Source organism: Macrobrachium nipponense, chromosome 5, assembly GCF_015104395.2.
Source record: "Macrobrachium nipponense isolate FS-2020 chromosome 5, ASM1510439v2, whole genome shotgun sequence".
Lineage (NCBI taxonomy): Eukaryota > Metazoa > Arthropoda > Malacostraca > Decapoda > Palaemonidae > Macrobrachium > Macrobrachium nipponense.
The window spans coordinates 53,536,918-53,561,917 of record NC_061107.1 but is presented as its reverse complement, the minus strand read 5'-3'; the positions used below and the strand labels follow the sequence as shown (position 1 = coordinate 53,561,917).

At 36.2% G+C, this 25,000-nt stretch overlaps 1 protein-coding gene across 3 annotated transcripts in view; it reads right to left on the bottom strand.

Annotated features, from left to right (window-relative positions):
* Positions 1 to 25,000, bottom strand: part of LOC135215319 (sodium/mannose cotransporter SLC5A10-like) — a 103,266-nt gene that overhangs the window by 73,083 nt on the left and 5,183 nt on the right. The gene's annotated exons all lie outside the window — the stretch shown is intronic.

Sequence of the window (25,000 nt, the reverse complement as noted above, 5' to 3'; positions counted from 1 at the left end):
TTCATCACCAAAAGCATGGATAAGATATGATCGGTTGAGTAGTAAAGAAGGTCACTCATACAGAGTAATTACTATCCACTTTTCACTATTAGGTGTCTAAGGAGCGAAATTTCAGCCTTCGTGAGAAACTCTCGCTTGATAATGCAAGAAGTGCTTGGGCTTCCTTGAAATATTGAATAGCAGGAGTATTCGAAATTGCACCAGACATTAAAAACAATCCATCGCAACTTCGTGAAGGTTGCCTTTTGCATTCAGCGCTGTAATATAACGGTTTTGTTGTTGTTTACGTTAGTGTTATTTGCACGAGTAAGCACGCCTGATATCCATTATATATATATATATATATATATATATATATATATATATATATATATATATATATATATATATATATAATAGAAAGTCACAACGATCGTTAGGTACCTGTCCTTGGCGACCACATCGATTTTAGCAGAACATAGCCTGACATGGAGACAGGTGGGTCAGCTGCTGTTATAAAATAATGCTGTGTATCATCAGGGTAAACACTTTGGTAACTAGGGGAAATGAGAAACATAACTGGTGGAAGTTGGAATTCGTATAGGTAATAATTGTAAACATTGTTATTAAAGTAATTTTCCATGTTCCTGTCTTCCTTTAAACAAAACAGGCAATGGTTTTAAACGTAATATCGCGCGCAAGAGCATATATATGTATATATATATATATATGTATATTAGTTATGTAGGTAAAAACTTTTTTCACTTTTTCAATCATTTACACGTGACTTTATATCCACAAATATTAAGCCACAAATGTATGTTATATTTAGAATTCTTAATACTGTATGAATAATTTACATCCAAGAAAAATGATACTCGATAAGCACATCTGCCTCGGGAAGAGTACATAGCAGACTGGTCAAAGTCGGCTGTTTCTTCACTGTATCTATACCAAAGGCCAAAAAGTTTTCAAATCCAGACTGGTGCAGATAAACTTATCATAAGAAAACTGATGGTTTGTGATAATTTCAGTATATGGTGGTGAAATCCATGATAAATGATATTTGTGATTATATATATATATATATATATATATATATATATACATATACATATACATATATATATATATATATATATATATATATAATATATATATATATATATATATGAAATTCTTTGCTCTTTTTGGATACGATTGACAATACAAAGCCTTCTTGAGCTCCAACTTCAGTTTTTTTTTAAGAAATTAGGAAACGAACCCGCGATACCCATTATGGTATCGCGGGTTCGTTTCTCACTACCGGACATCAAAATTATTTTAAAAAATCCCTTTCACTATAGAGCTCAGTAGATTTTATTTATATATATATATGATGTATATATATATATATATATACTATATATATATATATATGTGTCTGTTTTAATTAATAATGAGACCATAAAGAAGCGCACAGCATACATTAGGCATACAACTACTATGACTGTTCGTCTCCTCGTTGTCTGTAGCTGTCACGTGCCTGAGACGGCATAATTTCTATCTGTGTCGAGTGAAATATGCTGTGCGTACCCTCGTGTTTTTCCAATGAACCCTGTGCGCTGGAGTGAATAAGTCTCAAAATTTATTTAGTGTGCGATGATATTACACACTAAGAAAAATATAGAGGATGGTGTCGAAAGGAGATTTTTATTTAAAAAAAAAAAATAAGCTACAAGCTTTTAAGGACTTATTGCCCTCATCGTCTGGTAACCATACGATGAGGACAGAAATTCCTTGAAAGCTTGTAACTACTTTTTTGAGTAAAAATCTTCGTTCGATAACATCCTATTGAAATGAGGTCATGTTATCAATTGTATAAATGCACAAAGCAAACTGTGCCAGTGATCACGTTTAATACACACACACACACACACACACACACACACATATATATATATATATATATATATATATATATATATATATATATGTATATATATATATAGCTAGGCTACGCAATATCTATCTAAGCCGACGTGATCGCGCACACTCAGTCACAAGATATATTTAATACATTCGATATCAATATTCCGCCGACTGTTCTCCAGTCTACATTCCTTGATAAGGAATTCTCTCTCTCTCTCTCTCTCTCTCTCTCTCTCTCTCTCTCTCTCTCTCTCTCTCTCTCTCCGAGTACACATATTGCCACCTATCATGGTCCACTTAATTCCATCTTTCAAGGATCAGTTATACACGTCATGTCACTGGAGAAGCTCTTATCAACGAGCATCGTTTTTCCTTCCACGTCCTGGTCCCGTTTCGACAGGGTCCATCGGTTCGTTTGTCCCCCAAAACAGGGATTAATTGGGACACAAAGAGTCCGTGCTGGCTGCTGGCACAAGGTCATCTTGACCTGACAAACTGGGCCTGTTGATAGCCAGCACACAGGCGCAAAGGCACACACACAGTAAACATATAGAATAGAATAGAATATAGAATTTAGGCCGAAGGCCAATCGGTGGGGCCTATGAGGTTCTTCAGCGCTGAAAGGGAAATTGAAAGGCGCCACAGGACAAAAAACCTCGCAATTGCACTATGAAACTACTGTCAGGAGAGGTGAAAAGAAAGACGGAACATAGAGACTAGGAACAGAGATACAGTAAAAGGAATGAAAGGGGGTGCAGCTAAGGGCCGAAGGGGAGGCTGCAATTAACCTTCAGTAAGGCCTCAGGTGCACTGAGGTCAATACCTCCCCCGTCCCCCTACGGGACAGCAAAAATAGAAAAGGAATTTCAGAGCGGTAGAGAGGTATAGGGGGAAGGAAGGAAGGAAGGGCCAGAATAAGCAGGAGCTAAAGGAAATTCCGCAGCATGTGCAAGGGAACTCGATACATGCTGAGAGGCCTGTGGTGTTGGTCAATCAAGTGGCCAGTGCTGTGGAAGTTCTCGACACGGGGTGCTCATCCATGGTTCTCCAGTTAATAACATGGTGAGACGGTGACCACAGTGTTGTGGTGAATTTTTCCTGAAAGATCCATCTCATCTCCACCTAAGGGAAACAGTTTTATGTTGGGACAAATGATTTCACACACACACACACACACACACACATATATATATATATATATTATATATATATAGATATATACATCTGTATATATAGTATGTATGTATGTATGTATGTATATACTATATATATATTATAGTATATATATATAATACTATATATATATATATATATATGTATATATAATATATTTATACAATATTGATAGTGTGTGTGTGTGTGTGAGAGAGAGAGAGAGAGAGAGAGAGAGAGAGAGAGAGAGAGAGAGAGAGAGAGAGAGTTTATGATATTGTGTCGACGTCACTTCAATTACAAGGCTCTTTTGTCGTCTGGGTCAGGGAGATGCAGGATGTAACGGCAAATGAGCAGATATACAAATATGTGTGTAATACTATTTTAATGAGCTTCACGGCTAGTTTCTACACTAAGATTAACACCATATTAAATCGTTACAATAGACAAAAAACATTAGAAATGTATCAATTAAGTAATTCAAAGATGGGTTACGTTTCCTTTGCAAGGTATAACAATTTTTGTTGAAAGTTGGTTGACCAAACATGGCACCATGATATCTTCCACTGGACCAGTAAAATCATATAGTAATAGAAAGTAGGAATGAGGAAAACACTGCATTAAGTAGAATGTCCTCATCCGTCATTCCGAGAAACTTGTCTGTGCAATCTGCACTCAAAATTCCTCCGGGGATTCTCCCCTTCTTGGAAGTCAGAAATCAGTCCACAAGTGGCACAACTACGTAGGTATCTTGGCGGGAGGCAAAGCATAGATCACACAGCCATCATTTCTGGGAAACATCTTTCGCTCCAGAAACACCTCCTGCCTCTTAGCTGAGGCCTGTGGCGTGTGTGAGAGTGTAGTGTTTCATGTAAGAATATAGAGTAGAATATAGAATTTAGGCCAAAGGTCAAGCGGTGTGACCTACGAGGTCATTCAGGGCAGAAAAGGGAGCTGACAATCAAAAAAAGTTTGAAAGATGAAGCAGAACGAACCACCTCGCAGTTGCTCTATAAATCAATGATGATGAGAAGATGGAAGAAAGAGATTATGAACGGAGGTACAGTCATTGGAATGAGAGGGGTCACAGCTAGGGGCTGAAGGAACGCTGCAAAGCACCTCAAGAAATGCCTAGTGTTACCCATGAGGTGCACTGACGGCACTACGCGTATATGGGAGTTTTAGGGAGACTCCGAATTGTTCAATGTTGTTACACATAAAAATGCTACAATTCTAGCTTCCTAATATAATAAAAACCACCAACGTAATATAATATGAGAACATTAACATATTAAAGTGGATAAAGATCAAAACAAGGTCTAGAAATCTCAGAAATGCGAAAAAATAAGAAAGAAAAGGTATACAAATGTTCCTTTTCAAGGAGAAAGAAGGTCAAGGCAGAACAAAGGCCATCAATGATGTTAATGACGTCACAATAGAAAGCTAACTTCATCCAATATACTTTTTATATTTATAAAAAGATGAACAATTGACATTAATTCATCGACGCCCCAAAAAATGTTTTTTTTTTACTTTTTAAATAACATTTGAATAATTCTTTTTTTAAATCTTGGGTATTTTTTTTCTTCATCAAATTATCAAGTTAATCAAATCAATCAATCAATAAAGTGGAGGAAGAGAACAAGAATGGTGAAGCTTCCCAGAGGAGACTCGGTACCTAAATCTGATTGTTAATGGCCCTATCTCCTCATACGAGGAGATAGGAAAATACAGAATTCCACATTCCTGAAACAAAAGGGATGAAAGACTCATCAAACAAGTCAACCTTCTATTTTAAAGAAGGTTGACATATAGTATACATATATATATATATATATATATATATATATATATATATATATCTATATATATATATATATATATATATACACACACACACTGATAAACATGTTTCGTCTTGCGCTCGTCACTGTATCTTAAGCTGATTACCTCCGAGAGAAATTAAGACCATTAACACACAAACACACAACACACACACACACACAGAGAGAGAGAGAGAGAGAGAGAGAGAGAGAGAGAGAGAGAGAGAGAGAGATGGGTTGTGATAAAATCCCACCCTTGACACTGGTATAATTAAAACCAAATCAGTAATTCCATGAATATGAATAGAAAAATTATGAATGATGAATATATCAAGGACGCCGGACATGAGTAAATAACCCACCCACAAGTATGAAGAAATGAGATTTTCGCAATTACTCGAATAAAAGCAACAAATCAGAGGTGAGGGGGGGGGGGGGACAAGCTAACAACGCTGCTTAAAATAACCGCTCGAGAGCAGGCACAAAGAAGCACTTTGCAAATTTAACCAACTAAACCGTTAGAGCGCCTGTCGTCTAGAAAAAGGCGCGTCTTTTTAAAGTGAACAAGCACTAAACCGCACCACAAGTATCATAGGAGCTGGCGATAGAGGACATGCAAACATAGATCGGGCAAAACAATCAGAATTAAACAGCTAACCTCGACAGCGAAGAATTATACTCTCTCTCTCTCTCTCTCTCTCTCTCTCTCTCTCTCTCTCTCCGAAAAACAAAAAAGATCAAGCACAAGAATGGCAGTTGTAGTACCCGTTTTTCAGTGAATCAGTGCGATACTGTGTCCGTTTTGTGGTCTCCAAAGCTTACAGCAAGAGAGGTTGTTCGTCTTTGAAAGATAAGAGTCAGATGCCTATAACCAAATCCCTTTCTATTTAAAACAATAAAAAAAAAAAACGCCAAAATAGCGCTGCAAAAGTAATACCACATACCAAAGAACAATGTCACCTAATATAGACTGAATGATAAAAAATAACAACAGACAAGAATTTAGTCCTAATCATGGCTCAGACTTGTTGCGCCCTTAGGAATGTCAAATTGATAGAAGGGATAAGACGAGTCGAAACACTTCTCACATGATTTAGAACTATTCTCGCAATAATTCTAAATTAATTTAGATTTATTTGTGCATAAAACTGGTAGTTTATCTTATTTAACCAGCACTCTCCATGATTTTGGTAGATACTTGCATCAGTAGATGGTTGGAGCTAAATTTCCAAGCCAGAGCTTACTCTAATACATATGTTGAGCTCACACTTTAGTGTCCAAAGACTATAGCTGAGATATAGTCTAATCTTACTTAATTATGTTATAGGATCTGGGCGCAATAAAATAGCTGAACTAAACTCTAGTTTCAAATTCTGAGAGCTTAGGCCTCATCTTTAAACTGATGAAATTAAAACTAGTGAAACTGAGAAAACTGTACCCCACCCTGATATTTAAAAGTTGGCGAACTTTAGATCAATCTTAACGGGGCCCAATATAAATCTAAAACACTTTTCACTTAAATATACTTGAATTATCACACAAAAATATAATTTTGAAAGTGCACAGAACACAAGAAAATTTCTACAATAAAACACTGCGCTTTCTATATTTTCTTTTGACCAGGAGGCTAGTTTTTTGACAGACTTCAAGAACATAATCTACATAAATAATTCTCTAATATCCAGCAATTGTCCAAATTTAGGTAACGTCAACTTGCGAAGATTACATTTGCATTAAGGAACAAGACGGTTACCAAGTCCAAATAATGTGCGTGTCCAATTAAATAAGTGCACAGACAAACACAACCACTATATATGTGTATATATATCATATATATATATATATATATATATGTATATATATATATATAATATATATATATATATATATATTATATAATTTATATATATATATATGTGTGTGTGTGTGTGTGTGTGTGTATGCGCATTTATATTTGAAGGAGTGTGCGCGAATGTAAACGCACTCGTACAAATTTTGTACAAATTTCTCAGAAGGAGAGATATTCGTCAAACATTCCTTCCTCCTACAAGAGGTGGGTGTTCATTCTGTAACTTCAATGACACTGAAACAGGATCTCCTAAGAAAAAAAAAAAAAAAAAAAAAAGGACAACATACGTCCCCTTTTTTCTCTATCACTAGTGCTATGTATCTCATGTATAGGCTACCGACCTCCTTTCTCTTCGGCCTTCAGAGACGCTACTTCTGGTTGGAGTTCCCACGGACCTAAGTGTGTAGGGATGCTCTTAATATTTTCATTCGTTTAATCGCGCATACTGCGGGATCTATCACAGCTGTGAATTGTTTCTGTGCATTCCGGAAGGTTTCAGAATCCGGACCAATTTGTTTTGGGATTCAGGACTCTAGAAATGGGAAGCGTCCTCCACATTCCAAGTAAAAAAAGGTGATACAGAAGTTATCCGAGCTGCAAAATGTTTGAACGTCGATTGAGAATATAGAAATTCCCTTCTCCTACCCTCCTCCCCTCCCACTCTTACATCGCCACCGAAAAACGCTCGTACGTACTCGGACAGGCCGAGGCAAAGCGAGCACGCGCACGCGCATACATGTATAAGAGCATACATACATTTACACACACGCCCGCGCGCACGCACACACACAAACACACACACACACACATATATATATATATATATATTTATATATATATATTTATATACAGTATATATATATATATTTATATATATGTATATATATATATATATATATATATATATATGTGTGTATGTATATATATATATATATATATATTATATTATATTATATATAGATATAAATGTACATATATTAATATATTACAAAAGAGCAAAACAGACTCAAATAAAAAGGTAACCTAGAAAAAGTAAGCCAGTGGTGGCATCTCGACGCTGATGAAGAAGAAAGGAGTTCAAGGTTCCCCAAAAGGAGTCGGGGGAGAGGTCACGCGGCTCTGAAACGTGACCTCTCCGACAGACGCATTCATCTTCGCTTTTTACACAAATTGCTTGTTGCCCTTATTAATAGAGCAGTACTTTAGCTGCTCGTGCACTTTCCCATTATTTACTTGGTTCTGGGCACTTTCTGTTTGCATCATTTATATCATTCTCCCTTTTTGTAATGTTAAGGCTCAGGCGCTCCACGGAAAAGAATGAATGCTTCGAGTCATGTTGCTTTATTCTCAGCATTTCTGCGATTCATATTTCAAGGATAATTTATCATTATATTTCATACTATATATTTCAATTCTATTTTATAGTTGAACTTCGTAGTAGCTACTGTATGTGCTCCGTCTGCGGTTTCTTCATTGATTATAGTAATTAATGAGTATTTTTGTCTAAATAAATCTAAACCATTCTCTCTAGTTCTTCGTACTTAGTGTTTTGTAGCCTCGCCTCCCCTGTCCCTCTATTCACAAGCACTAAATCCACTGCTCCCCGTTTCTACATCTTTAGCGCTTATATATGAACATTTACCTATGAAGAATAAAGGTACAAAAATACCAGCATTCGCAATAACATAAGAGTTTCGCTTTCAAGTTGCGTATGCCATGTGAGTAGACGTTTTGACAAACAAGGGAGAAAAGTTAAGTTACTATATCTTAGTTTTACCAGACCACTGAGTTGATCAACAGTTCTCCTACGGCTGGCCCGAAGGATTAGATATTTTTACGTGGCTAGGAACCAATTGGTTACTTAGCAACGGGACCTACAGCTTATTGTAGGATCCGAACCACACCGAGAAATGAATTTCTATCTCCAGAACTAAATTACTCTGATTCTACATTTGCACAGCGGGGAATCGAACCCGGACCCCGAGACCGGTAATCGAGCATGTAACCGACTCGTCCAACGAGAAGCGATTTGAAAATGTGTTTAACTGACCATAACTATTATTATAATAGTTGTGCTCATTATTATCATTACCAAGAGATAAACCCTATTGACATGGAACGAGCCCACAGGGGCCACGGACTTGAAATTCGGTCTTCTCCCCAAGAATACGGAGCTTATTGAGAAGAAGAAAAGGCCCAGAACAGTGCAGAAAGAACATATCTCACTTATTAAAAAGAAAATATAATCAATAACTTTATAAATTGATAAAAATTTATTACAATGCATAAAACTGTTAATTATTGCGCATGAAATCTTGACATACAATTATTTAATAATACGAACGTGATTATGACCCATATTTTGTAAGAATCGTTAGAATTTAAGCCCTTTAGGAGAGGTCTGTATTTCTACCTTTTATTTCCCTTTTCGCTAATTCCTTCATTTTGCTCCCTTTTTTCACTTCTTATCCTGAATTCCCGCAAAAGATATTTTCGTAATTTTTCCATTTATTGTTTCCTCGCAGCAATTCTTAAACAACTCTCAATCCATCTTAGCGAGTTGCCCAGAAGAACAGTCGCCGCAGGTTAAAGGTTGACCCTAATCAATTCAGTAAGGCGCTTTCAAAGATCTATTCAAACGCTTTCTTTCAAAGATACGGTGAACATCATTACTTACATTCTTCAACAACTCTACTTACTTGCAAAACTGCAAGGACATTCTTCGAGTGGATTATTCTTAAAATAAACACTAGGCTCCACCAAAGTGGATCTTAATGACGTGTTGATTCCTCCCACCATGGACTGTGGAACAATCTCCCAGAGCACAATTCTGCAATTGGGACTTCAGAAGTTCAAGGATTACCATCCTAAAATAATTCTTGTCTTTTAATCCTTTACTTACATTCATATCTATCTTTTCATTCATTTAACTGATTTATTCCTTTGTAATGAATGATCTCTTCTTTCTGTTACCTTCTGCTTCTTTCAAATGAACACCATATTCGTTGGAAGCTTGAATTATAAGTCAATGGCCCCCGTGGGTTGTTCATATGAACACAGTTCACCTTTTGACTAATAATAATAATAATAATAATAATAATAATAATAATAATAATAATAATAATAATAATAATAATACATCGGCGGCGCAATAGAACGTTTTTGAGTAGGATCGTGCTAGGACGAAATCACGTTTCTTATCATTTCCTTATTATGGAAGGCTAGTTGGATCCGTTTCCTTTCAAAAACCTCAAATTCCTAAGAATGACTGAGGCATTTTTTCAACGAGACCGTAGTTTAAACACTACCTTAAGTAAAGTAGAATTGTACTATAAAAAATAGGTGGAGATTCTACACTCTTAGCCACTTACGACCGTCATATTTGTCTACATTCTTCACATTGCTCTCAAGAACCGAATCTGCCTCAGCCTCGAAACACTACTGAGATTGTAGTAGGTAATGGATTTCAAACAACCACCACCAACCGCCGTTGAATGAATAAATGAATGAATAATGAAATTTAGGCTATAAAGACCAAAGCTTCTTCAGCTATTCAGCGCTGAAGATAGTGGAAAGGGGGAGTTCGAGTGTTTGAACAACTAGATAAGAGATATTGAAAAAAAAAAAAAAAATTACAAAGATGTAAAACTGGAACCTGGAGAAAATCCCAGAGTTGCACTAAGGAAAATTAGTTTCAAGAGGTTGAAAAGCAAGACTGGAGAAAGACGGCGGAAACGGAGGAAGTGTAAATGCTACAAGATGACTGCCTACAGCTATAGGCCGAAGGGATGCTGAAAACACATTTTGATAATGCCCATAATGCACCTCGTGAGGTGCACTGACAGCACTACCACCCAACGTGATCTCCGGTTGAGTCTCAGGAAAGAAAAGGGAAATAAGCGATATGGTGACGTTCTCCCCCGACCTTCCCAACCGAGCAGTCGTTGATGACGTCAGTCTCATGACGTCATTCAAGAGTGTTCCTCGAGTCATAGCAGCCAAAGATTTGCCACGAAGCGACATAAAAACTCTACACAGGCCTCAAGTATTATACAAAATATTATCGATTTTATGATATATAATTTAACATCGTACACAGCATAAAAAAGATAATAATCCAAAACCATTATATATACATATTATTAAATAATAATTTTATCATTATTATTGACTATCATTTTAGAAGCTCAGACTTGACAAAAATAGACTATAGAGTTCATGCCGTGTGCTGCTAATTTCGAGTAACATTATCCACACACACACACACTATATATATATATATAATATATATATATATATATATATATATATATAAATATAATATATATAATTGTTTATACGTATCCACATATGTATAATATATCAATCTATGTATATATATATATATATATATATATATATATATATATATCTATATATTATGTAGGAGTAATAATCAAATAATCAGACTCAGTCATTACTTTTTCAACAGGAAAATGTTCCCCTTTTAAAAAAATATTGTAAACATCGAGACGGTACAAAAATCTTAACAAAATGCAAATTCGAAACTTATAGTGATTTAGAGAATTGTTATAGACCAATAATAAACGGAGGGAATGGCTGATCAGTTTTTTTATCTTTTATTGAGAGATATACAAAACTTCACAATTTTGACAGAATTACATTCAGAATTTTTTCCAAATTGATTTTAATTTACTGGAATTTAACAAAACTCTTATCTTGTACTGTTTACATACAATCTATGTATTTTAAGCAAATATTTTTCTGTAGTTACCCATAATAGACTTTATCAGTACTATATATCTATTTTTTTTATTATCCTTGATTTTACAAACAACCTTATACCATCTTTTTCATCTTTTGCTCCTGCTTTGTGGGCTAACCAGATCCCAATAACATAGTCGCAAATTAAAACGACAGCAGTGTTCCTCCTGTCCATTTTTTTTGTGCTTCAAAATCCAATCTTAAAATTTTCAATAAATTTTTTGTCTTAATAATATACAATTCATTTAATAATTCACAAAAGCAATCAACCAATTTCTTGCTCAATTACAAAACTAAATTAAATGCATCACATTTTCTGGTTCTTTGCAGTTTTTACATAGTTTACTATTTGATACTTTCATCATATATAATCTATCTTTTGTGGCCCGAATTTAATGAACATATCTGTACAAAATTTCTCTATCATTAATAAATTGACTGTTAACATTTTCCCAAATAGTTTTCCATTCAAATAAAGGGTATTTCTCTTCAATATTTGGGCTGAAATTCTCATCACTCGATAAAACTCATAAAACTGCATTTCATTGAAACCCGCTAAGGGTGGAAGTTCCCGGTGCGTCCGTCATCAAGAAAGCTGTAACGCAAATCTCTTGGCGCATCTAACTGCCAATTAAGACATGTGCCATAAATTAATTCGGTCTGAACCACCAAGCTCTCCGCCTTGTGAGGCCAACCATTAGCTTTTTTTAAGATGTTTCAGAAAGCCTTTCTTTTCCTTCTTTTTGCTCCAACATTACACCATATATTTCCCAATTAATGTGCATGTCAAAGTTCTCGCACGCATGTTCTTCAGAATATACCGAAGCATATACAAATGTACATATTTAATGCACAAAAAACTTTTAGCGTAATGTTTCCGGGATATGTTGTATAATTCACTCCATCTTTCGACATGTGTAGGCTACCTGTTCATCTTGCAATGACATAATCATGTTTCACTACTTTTTCACTAATACTAAGGAACTTTTCCTACTTTTTCACTGATACTAAGGAACTTTTCCTACTTTTTCACTGATACTAAGGAACTTTTCCTACTCTTTCACTGACACTAAGGAATTTTTCCTACTATTTCACTGATACTAAGGAACTTTTCCTAGGACGTAAGAAGAAAGCTTTCTTAGGGCATGGTAAGACTTGAATAGGACTGTGACATGGTACTCAGAGATGGTACTGAGCGATGGTAGAAGGCGATAGTGCCAAGAGATGGCAGTAGGAGATAGTGCTAAGGGAAGATTCTGCGAGATGGTGCTAAAAAATGGTACTATTTTAGCATTAATTACTGAAGTACATAATTCTTTTATAATCATCATAATCCTTAAATCATTGGCTTGAAGATGTTTAGTGATGAAATTCTGAAACACTCCTTTTCTGCAGGTAAAACTGAGGTGTAATGAAAGTTATAATTCTTGAAAGAGAGGTCGGAACATATATCCTGCTTATGTGAACTCTCGAGCGAGACTGAGAGAGTTGCCAACGCCAACTTTCCAGCCCTGTGATTGGCTTATCAATAGCCAATCAGGAGCGTCATAAGGGACAGGCCTAAACATCAGATGCACAGTTGATGTGAATCTATTATAGGAGATGGTAGTAAGAGATAGTAGTCATAGATGGTTCAAGGGTATGGTACGAAGAGAAGTAGTGGGAGATACTAAAGCCTGGGTCACACATTGGCGATTTCAGACCGCGACTTTCGTAAAGGCTGGGTTTGGCAATTAATATCCTATAGTCGCGAGGCTTTGGTCCCCCCCCCCCCCCCCAAATAAAAAAAGTCAGCTGATATCGACTTCATGACGACTTCCGCAATGAACCATTAAAACATCATTGGCAAGTTGAGATGAGAATTAGGTATTTACGTAGTCGCACGCCCAAGTCACCGATGATTAGGCTGCACCTACATTAAACGGTTTTTACAGGAAGGCGAGTTCCATGAAGGCAAGACGATTTTTGACGATTTATTGCGATTTAGTTACGTAATATTCCGACTTACGTAACGGGATTGTACTGAGTCGTGAACATGGATGTCCACCACATATAGGTGTGTATGTATGTATGTATGTATATATATATATATATATATATATATATATATATATATATATATATATATATATATTATATATATATATATATAAAAACTATATATATATATATATATATATTATAATATCATATATATTATATATATATATATATAGTTATGGGTGTTTTTACGTAATATGGTTATAATTTATGATATATAAGTATTATCATATAAATATATCTCTTATAATATGGCCATAATAAAGTATAAGTAAATATAAATTAATATTACTGTATCTCTTTAATATAATAAAAGTCAAATATCTAAATTAATAATTTCCAATTTTCATTTATCTCCCATAGATTCAGTGTGTTTCAGACCCCATAAATCTTCATAATCGTATCGAGTCCTTGGTGTTGACCACTTGTGTGTTGCACAACTTAATTTTCATAAATAAAAAAAATTCCTACTGCCATGAGTGAGGCAGATCGAGAGGAGTCCTCCTCGCCATCACTGGCACAAAGTCGTCATACTCGGAGACTTAGTCACGATTATTGCCGATTTATAGCGATTTGGTTGTAATGCGAGCGTAGTGAAGTCGTAATGAGCAAAATTTCGGCCGTTACGACTTGCGCGGTTTGAAATCGCTTGTGTGACCCAGGCTTAAGAGATGGTACCTACACCGGTACGTGAAAGTAAGGGTAGTTCCTGACGATATGATTATAGGAGCAAATTTATAAAGGAGCACACGATACTTGGACAAGAAAACAAAGAAATAAATATATATGTATATATATTATATATATAAATATATATATATATATACTATATATATATAATATTAAAATATAGGTGTGTATGTGAACATACTTTGACAAGAGTAAAGCTGTTGAGTGTCAGGGTTGGACTTCCTATTTGAGGTAGCGATGGGAGAGATAAGCTGAGAAATATCTGATGCTCGACTGAGCAAATGTCTATATTGGCACAAAGCCAAATGAATCCAAAAACGCATATGTGGAGAGGCTCGGAGACATGCTGTGGGATTTATCGTGTGAATACGAATCGGTTATAACACGGTTACTATTTTTCATCATATTCGGGTATGATAAAATGGCTGACTGACTGAATTCTATTTGGGAGTTGTCCCCAAATAAAAATCATGAGTATTTCAATCACGCCAACTTACTTATTACTGTTTGCCTCATTTGTGTAAACACTGAGTCGCTCTTTTGGTGCCACCTCGGCTTATTCCATAAAAATGTAGTACATACATGACATTAATAATTCAGTCGCAATAGTACTTTTCACCAATCACCTTACAAATAAGAATTTTATTTCTGAGAAGCTTCTTAACTAAGAAGTCTTACGAGAAATTGAAGCTTATTACGATAAAAAAAAAAAAAGATACGATTAGCAATCGTGAACAAACGCCATTCTGACCTTGGGAAATTCTTGTTGAATAGGAATGACGCATTACGAACAAATTTACGATCCGTACCACTGTTTGCCGTCAGTCCCTGATATGCCCTTCTGTAATAAGTGAAATCTCATTTTCTCTGATGCTCAGTAGCCAGTTCCTTCAAAAGCCGTGACATTTGCCATTCACATATGCCACTTTCCGTCAATTCTAATACGCGGTTATATCCAGGGACCATTGTGCTTGCCTCGCCGCAAAATCCCTGCACAAAATGGCACTCGTGTTTATCTAATCAAATCAAAAGATATAATCATTTAGTATTTGCAATCTAAATGAGTTGGTTACAAACTTTTATTGAGTTTGCAGCTATGGACAAAAATCACCAGCCATTTGTAATCAATGTTCCTCGGTAAACGGCCCAATTCGTTTTTGCTCAAATACCTCTAAAGGATCTATAATCTAATTTCGTTGGTAAACAGCTGTATAGTAATTTCTTTTGTCCGTAGAATCAATGACAATGAAGGACTATTTGTACGCTATACCTCTTGGTAAATAGGCCTTCGATTTTATTATGAGTATTAAATCATTGCTATAATATATTTATACAAAAGTGGGTTTCCGTGGATAAATAGTTTTATATTATGTCTTTTTTTTTTTTTTCATTTTACTTTCCCATTCGAAGTTCCAGATTCCTCTTCCTAAGGCAGTCAACATTTTCTCGCTTCCTCCTTTTGACTTAATTTCCTTTTTTTCTTAAATTTCCCGCGTTGTTGTAAACTCTTTACCTGTAAACTACTTCGTTTATCAATTATCATTTCTTTTCCACCCAACCGCCATCGCAAGATGTACTTCACGGCATTACGTAAGTCAAAATATTGGCAAGAAATGACAAGTCTTTGTGGCATCTGACCTTGAGAGTTCCGGTGCCCCATTCATCAATCATATTAATGGTAATGGCATCTCGTGCGTTGGCGCACTTTCAATCTGTAAGTAGACATTGACCCGTTCTGTTCCTTCAGAAAAAGAAATCAATGTGGATGTATCGCAGAACCGTGAATGACGAAAGTAGAAACATCATGCTGTCACGCAATTAAATACGCACGCACACTGTAACTCCCACTCATAGTTCTACTTCCATCCTCTCTCAAATGTAACAAGAAGCCTACGACACAAGCTTACACAAGTGGTGAAAAATAACACCACCTCTGATTATATCAAAGGCCAAGCGCTAGGACTTATGAGGTCAATTAGCACTGGAAAGGAAACTGAGAGTAGGTAGGTTATAAAGGTGCAACAGGAGGACAATCTCGCAGCTGCACGATGAAATCATTGTTAGGAGAGGGTGGACAGCAAGATGGAAGAAAGAGAATATGAGTGAATGAATACAGTAAGAAGAATGAAAGGAGTTGCAGCTACGGACAGAAGGGACGCTGCAAAGGACCTTTAGTGATGCCCACAGGGCACTGACGGTTCTATCACCTGCGGGGTTGATGAGTCACCGATACTGGTTTCCATGCGTCCCCGATTGTAGTTTTCAGTGAGTCAGTAGCTATAGTGTTGTTCTGAGTCACTGGTTTCTGCAGACTGTGAGACGACGGTCGCTTTTTTCCCCTGAGTCACTGTTTGCAGTATTCCTCATGTCATCGGCAAAAATTTCCATGACCATTGAATTATAGATTTCGATTAAGCTGAATTTTTATAGACTATTCTTACAATAAAAAAAATAAATAGATAACGCTGGCAAGATACTTCTAAGGGAAAATGATAAGCAACCAAACCAACCTGATGTAACGTATGGTTTAAAGGTTGCTTGAAATTTTCATCTTCCATCATTTTTGTCATGAGAATCCTCACTGTAATAATGACGTCAGCAACCAAAGCAAAACTTGACGAGGAATTTCAAGAAACGTGATTATAAACAGACCCCCTTTAAGCGTTTTACATTTTATGTTACTTTTGCTCTTTTACTAATTTGGATGCGAACTGCCCCTGATATGAAATTGAGAATCTCATTAACTCAACAGCCTGAATTGACATGATAACAAAGCGTACGACATTGACATCTGATTAACTCAGCCTGAAATGACATGATAACCAAGCCTATGAAATTGGGCAATTGATTAATTCAACAGCCTGAATTGACATGACAACGTAGCGTATGAAACCTGGCAGTCGGTCAATTTCAACAGACTGCGCGGTTATGACAACGAAGCGTGTGAAATTAGGAAGCTGCTAACCCCCAGTAGCCTAAACTGCCACAGATAAGATTAACTTCAGATAAAATCACATTGTTCTTCGATCTTCAGCATCACACAGCGCTACGAAAGGTAGCCCGACCCAACTGTGCATTGCCGATAGAGACAAGGGTAGGAAGCGAGTGATAAAAGACCCCTCTCTCTCTCTCTCTCTCTAGAAAAGCGGCAGAAGACATGTCGAAGATCTGCATACATCGATTAGGAATTAAGAGCGATGAAACATACGCTAGCGAGTGATAACTACGTAGTAAAGAATTAAAAAATTATTTTCATCTCCTCAGGAAACAAGTAATATGATAATCCGACTCTATATTATATATATATATATATTATATATATATATATATACATCTTATATATTATTATATTAATATATAATGTGTGTGTGTGTGTGTGTAGCATAGTGATAAATAACAGCTCACCACAATGGAGATAATATTCCTCAATATTAGTAAGAATAACAATCGAGCTTCCAGAACAGTGGTGAAATACAGCCTTTACAACAATTGATCCGACCCTTCTCCCACAATAGCGGTCAAACTTGTCTCTCAAAAGATGCAAGAAAAAAATTAATCCCACGGGAAGAACGGTAACACTCACGCCAAGAATAGTAGGATCATCCCGTATATATATATATATATATATATATATATATCATAATATATATATAATATCTAATATTATAAACCATTAAAAAGCTGGGGCGGGATAAGATTAAGGCAGAATGACCAAGACTAAGACAGAGCGCGGATTAGGCAAAACTAAATATTACTGATATAGTGACTTAAGACTCTCAGCTCACTTTATTATTTAGTCATTTATTTGCTTATTGACTACGGCACTGCCTTTGCCTAACACTGTTTATTCCGGATCAGTCGCACACATCACCAGTGTTTCATTACTCATTGGTTCCCTTCTTGACTTTGAAAATCTTTCTTCTTTCTATCAAGGCTCCTCGCCCCACTTCACAACGAAGGAAATCTCTTGAAGCTCAACCACTGAGACATTCCACACACACTCTCTCTCTCGCACACAGTTGTAAAATAAATGGGAAAAAAACTTGGAAATACTTAAACCTTTGTTAACTAACCAAACTAAGACACTAAATACACTATGTACATACATACATAAACACACACAAACAACATATATATATATATATATATATATATATATATATATATATATATATATATATATATATGTGTGTGTGTGTGTGTGAAGCCCTCTATCACATCCAAATATTATGTTGATGTACGTGTGTGTATACATATACATATATAATATATATATATATATATATATATATATATATATATATATATATATATATGTATATGTATCACACACGTACATCAACATAATATTTGGATGTGATAGAGGGCTTCACACACACACATATATATATTTTTATATTTATATATATATAATATAATATATATATATATATATATATATATAGTGTATATACAGTGTGTATATAGTGTATTTAATGTCATAGTTGAATTAGTTGGCTCGCAAAACAGGTTTGGTTTGTGTGTTGTGAGAGAGAGAGAGAGAGAGAGAGGAGAGAGAGAGAGGAGAGAGAGAGAGAGAGAGAGAGAATGCAACTCAATTTCCCTTTGTTTGCTTGATTTGTACAATATGTGTGGTGACCTTTCCCACGACTTGCAGCCTTCCAGAAAAGAAGCCTAACTTGAATATATATATATATATATATATATATATATATATATATATATATATATATATATATACATATATATATATATATATATATATATATATATATATATATATATATATATATATATATATATATATATAGTGTGTGTGTGTATTTATGTAACGTACCTATGTGTGTGCGCACACGAGGGAAAAGAGGAGCACCAACTAATGGAAACGAATTCCAGTCTACAGTTCTAAGTATCCTGAACACTTTCCGAAGTATGATAAGCGTCAAATATTCCTGAGTAATCATGAGGTCTTGGCCACAGACCGAGATCCCAGATCATGAAGGAAACTCACAGCTTCTCGACGGTGATTCTTCAGAAAGTGCCATTCATAACTTGTAAAACTTTCCACAAACGAAGAAATCACTTAAGGTGAGCGCAACAAGATACGCGTAAATCCGTATAATTACAATAATTGGTTAAAGTATTAAAGGAAAGGAGTCATTTATAAAAAAAAATGTCAAAATAAAATGTAAGACAAAATTGCAACTGAAATAATCCCAAAAACCGCATCTTTGCAGAACCTGTAATTTTGCCAAGCTTGTGTTACCTACTTAGGGTACGCGTGTACTCGAGCAAAGTCCGTCCTCATTACGTCCAAACCCCCGGGAGACCCAACCCCAACCCTTGTTCTATATGAACGCTCATCTTAGCAGCAACCCACTTACCAGAGTTGCTCTTTTCAGCATCATCACGATGCATCTTGCTTTTTCAAGTATCAGTGATAACAGGGAGCTATTACTTCCTCCTGCGAAAAAAGCATATATATTTATTTATATAATTGTATGTATATGTATGTATCCATACACACACACACACACACATATATATATATAAATATATATATATATATATGTATATATATATTATATACATACATACATATATATATACATACTATGTCTTGCCAATTCACTATGACACAAAACAGTGGCAAACCCTCCTTAGATTATCTAATCTTTGTGTTTCCTGAAGACTAAACCAGTAATTCTTTGTATCTCAGTAATGATTATGCAATTCTAGTTTTATTTTTACCTCGTTTAAAAAACTTATTTTAACTCATATTATTACAGAAATATCATGGTCTCCATTGTTACTCAAGAAAGTGACTATTAAATATGATACACGCAACTATAGACGGAAAGATTCCTCTGGATGTATAATCCGGGATATAAAATTTATTAGACAGCACAGAAGTTCGCCAAATCTTACACTACCAACTATGAAAAATTCAAACTCTGCCAGGTTAACACTTATTACTCAGCCACATAGGATCTATGAAGGATTTAACTAGATATGCGACTGCATGTACTTTGGTATCATAGCTGGCCTACTGTACCCATATTTATCTACGGTTTGCCATTGCATTCCCCACCCCATCAGCAGTAAGTAGGCATATTCAATTCTCCTCCCAAGGGCAATGACGCTAAGTATCCTCAAATAAGTTTGTCTTCATCAATTACCAGGCAAGATTGCATTCTCCTGATGCATATCTCTTCTCACTTCCTTTGAGGGGGAGAACTGAATATGCTGGTGGGGTGGGGGGGGAGGGGGGTAAAACCATAGATATGGGTACTATAGGTCAACCATGATTCCTAAGTATACACTGTAACATCTGGTTCAAACCTCATTATTCTTGTGATTGAGTGGAAATTTAGTGCAGCAGATAAAATAATTTGTTCACTAAAATACTTCAGTTAATGATACAAACATGAAACTTGATACATATCTTCCCCAAAGGACACTTTTTAAAAATTACAGGGTGTCCACTCAAAATTCCAAAATGTCTCCCATTTTTCAAGATGGCCGCTAGTCAAGGTTTTAGCATGGGACTCATTGTTTTTATACATTTCTTTTGGTTGTACACATTTAGGCAGGGTTACCTTACAAAAGTAAAATGTATGTCTGTTAAAGATTTCATGTAGCATATGTAAAGAGAGATGGCATCCAAATAATTTATGAGGTGGTTTTATCTTCAGTTTTAGTTTAAAAGAGTGAATGTCAGTGCACAACCAGGGTCATTGGTGACTTCACTGCTGTACGACTCAGCATGGGGTTGAGTGTCTTGCTTTACTTACGCTATACCTAGCTTTGCTTTAGTGTAGTTTAGTGGCCAAAATGTTGGCTAATACCCCACATCAGGTGGCAGGTAGAAAGTATATATATAGTTGGTACATCTAGTTAGACAGCCATGCCTGAATTGACAGGAGGTGCTAGAGGGGGAGAGCCGAGCCGAGCCAATGACAGGGTACTGGAGATATCAGCCCGACTGGGACAAGCCACTGTCATCAAGTATGTGGAAGTAGGTGTGGTTGGTCTATTTGTCTTGAGAAAAGGGTTGTTTACCACTGTGGTCATGGACAACATCGCTCATAACCCTTCAGCAACTATGGTTACTACTTCTTTTCATGAGGCCAGCATTTCAGTATTCTAGCACCTTGTTAAAGATAACCCGGGGGGAAAAGCATCATTCGGTATAGTTTGGGCCAGAGAGGGTAAAATCTATAACTGAGTTACCCAACTCCTCCACAAATGTCCCTCCTGCTTCTTTAAAGTCCAAAAATCCAACACCATAAAGTGGTGCAGTGCCAAAGCCCGTCTCAGACCTATTTACCAGAAAGCAGAGACCATATGAAGTCATCCCTCCAACCTGAGCAGTTCTGCTTCAATACACCCAATGTACAGCATATCAGGCAAGTATTGTATGGAGTCAGGCAACTCTGCGCGGCTAGATGGCAGAGACCATTGACTGGGGTTGGGAAAAGATTGGTGAAGACTAGACAGTCTTCAGGACAACCAACTCCCCCACTGCAAAGAGTTGTGAACACTGTAGAAAATGTGGCTGCAAGGTGCAAATGCTGCAGGCTTTGGCTTACATGCACAGCTTTGTGAAGCTGCAAATGTGAAGTGTAATCATAATATGAGGTGTAACTATAAAGTTGCAAATGATGCTTCAGATACATCTGACTGAGAATTCCATCCAACTAAAGGGTAATGCCATGCCTCTTTAAAATTTGGCGTTCACTTCAGGCTTTAAAAAAAAAAAAAAAAAAAAAAAAAAAAAAAAAGACATTGAGACAGTACTCGAACATAGTTACGATAATTTGTTACCATACTTCATTATAGTTTTGTTCCTGTACACTTTTCAATAGCATTATGGGGTCCTTTCCAAGATGTAATATTGATAGTAACCCAATAGAAAGGCTAGAAACAGATTCTCTGGCCTAAAAAATGTAGGCATAGATAAAACTTTCATGTCTCTCTTTTTCCTAGTTGCAGAGTTATCAAATAAAATGTTTCATGGCGGCCATTGTTTTGAGCTACCTTTATCACAATGTAGTGTAGGAGCTCTGGTGATGTCTCCAATTAACTTTTCTACCCTGGAAGTGTTCCTCACTGGGCATATGGGCTAGACTATCAGGTAAATTAGAAATTGCTTCCCCCGACTGCTAAGTGAGGAATCAGAGGAATTTATTTTTGGTAATTAGACAACCATTTCTTGATCTAAGGTGGTTCGGGTCCCACAATAAGTTGTAGGCCCATTGCTAAGAAACCAATCGGTTCCTGGCCATGTAAAAAAAATCTAATCCTTTGGACCAGCCCTAAGAGAGCTCTTAACCAGGGAGGCATTATCTGAATAATGATTGATGTACTTATTTCAACAATGATTTACTCAGTGTCAGAAATCGAAACAACTAGTGGTAATCTTGAAAAACGGACACTGAAGTATTTTTTTTTTACTTATCTGCTACAATAATAGTATTGACCTAGAAAATAACTAGTCAGCAGTTCAATTACCCACTAAAGAAAGTTTGGAGTTATCATCACTTTTCACGCAAAGTTGCTAGCTAGTAGCTTATACTGTAATGCAAGGGTTCTCAACCTGGGGTATGCGTAGCCCAAGGGGTACGTGAGAGGAATTTTGGGGGTATGTGACAGGTTTATCAAAATACTTCGGTTTTGAAATACTGCAAACCTTTTTGTAGAATGTAGATATTATCCTGATATCACAGGCTTAGATAGCCAACTCAATCGAAATCCACTGAAGATGGGCCCTGCATAGATGGATAACTCAACTGTACAAGATTATTTCGATAGTTTGGCACTGTTTTAGCAAAGAAAAGCGTGGGGAACACCCTGATGTTTCCTTCTACATGCCGCTGTGAGCAGAGATTCTCAGCACTGTAATTGATTAAAAACAAGTGACGTTCATGTCTTGCAGACAACATATGAATGACTCTTTCAAAGACTGTTCCGAAAATTGAATTGTTAGTAGTAAAGAAACAGGCCGAACCATCTCACTGAATTAAACCATACTTGTCTTTTCATGCAGTCACATACACACTGACTTTCCTATGAGTAAGTGACTGGTTACTAATAACCAGTTGCGAGGCTTAACAATCTGCATTAGCTGTCAACAGTGGAACACCAAACCTTTTTTTTCTTTTTTTTATGCTAGTGACGCTGGTTATGCACACAGTAATTTCTCCATGAGTAACTAGCTATAAATTGTATATAGCACCACTACCTCACAGTCAGTTATTGGAAAAATGTGTCTGATTTAGTTCTGTTTCACTGCCACAATGATCGAAAACTGTCTGATTTAGTTCTGTTTTAGTAAAAGTATTTCATGCTAGCAGCCAGTCACATAGTGTTTCCCTCTGAAGTACTAGTAACTATCAACACTACCTCATAGTTGAAGTTGAAGTCGAAGTTGAATATAGAATTAAGGCCAAAGGACAATCATTGGGACCTATGAGGTCATTCAGCGCTGGAATGGAAATTGACAGTAAAAGGTTTGAAAGTTGTAACAGGAGGAACACCTTGCAGCTGCACTACCTATGAATCAAGTGTTAGGAGAGGGTGGGAAGTAAGATGGAGAAATGTGATATGGAAAGAGGTACAGTAAAAGGAACGAAAGTGGTTGCAGTTAGGGCCCGAATGCACGCTGCAAAGAACCGTAAGTAATGCCTACAGTGCACCGCATGAGGTCCACTGACAGCATGACCCCCTCTACGGAGACTACCTCATAGTGACACTCATTAATTTTGTGTGCTCCGTAGCACAATTAGTGCTTAATAAACTAAATAAAAAAAAAAACATGCATTTCCTTTTACTATTCCTGGTGCTGCGTTGTGGGTAAGGGGTACGAGACCAATGCTGAAAGACTTCAAATGGGTACATACGATTTAAAAGGCTGAGAACCTCTGCTGTATTGCATTATTAAAATTCTGGACAAAATTATACTCTACGGCACTTTTCTTACAAATTTCACTATAACCACGTGGGAGACAAAAGGCGGTTTCTAAACATGAACATCGATTAAAGTCATATTCCCCCAGATACTCGTGTTAGCCCCCCGGGTAGTTTGTTCATGATTAATACGTGTTTTTAAAACTCCGCAGTCTAATATTATATGCAAAATGGTTAATCAATCGGTAATGTCTTAAATCTTACTAAGCCTTTGCAGCGCTAATCACTGTAATTTTAACTGAAGGTGCAGATCCAAAACTTTATCGTCACATAAATGAGCGTTCACGTCTGATACAAAGTTTATGTGATTGCTGAACGTACAACTTAAATTACTGCTGATAACACAGTTAATTAATAAAAATCAAGACCTGTCACGTTTTTCAAAGAAACCGAAATACTTACATATCCTTTTAGTGTTTCCATTGTTCATTCTGATCATAACTGAAACCGTCTTTTTCGTTGTTTTCACTGATTTCCTTTGAAATTTCGACTGAACGTACCTACTGTTAACCTTGAAACTTGCATTACTTAATAACAAAAATTTTAATCTTATCCCAAGCAATTTATGGATAATAAGTCAAGACTTGGACCCTACAAAGTTCATGAAATACTTCAAGGCGTTTAATCAACCTCAACAACAGACAGGTTATACCAAAAAAACTTCCTTGAGTTTGATGAGTCCCAATTAGCTAGGTCTAAGGATCCATAACGACAACACTGCTGCTTAAAACTGAAGGTTTACGCGTAATTGTAACATCAGTTGGTAAAACCGCAAGTACAAGGTATCAGCATTTACAAAAACCAATATAGAAGAAGTAAAAGA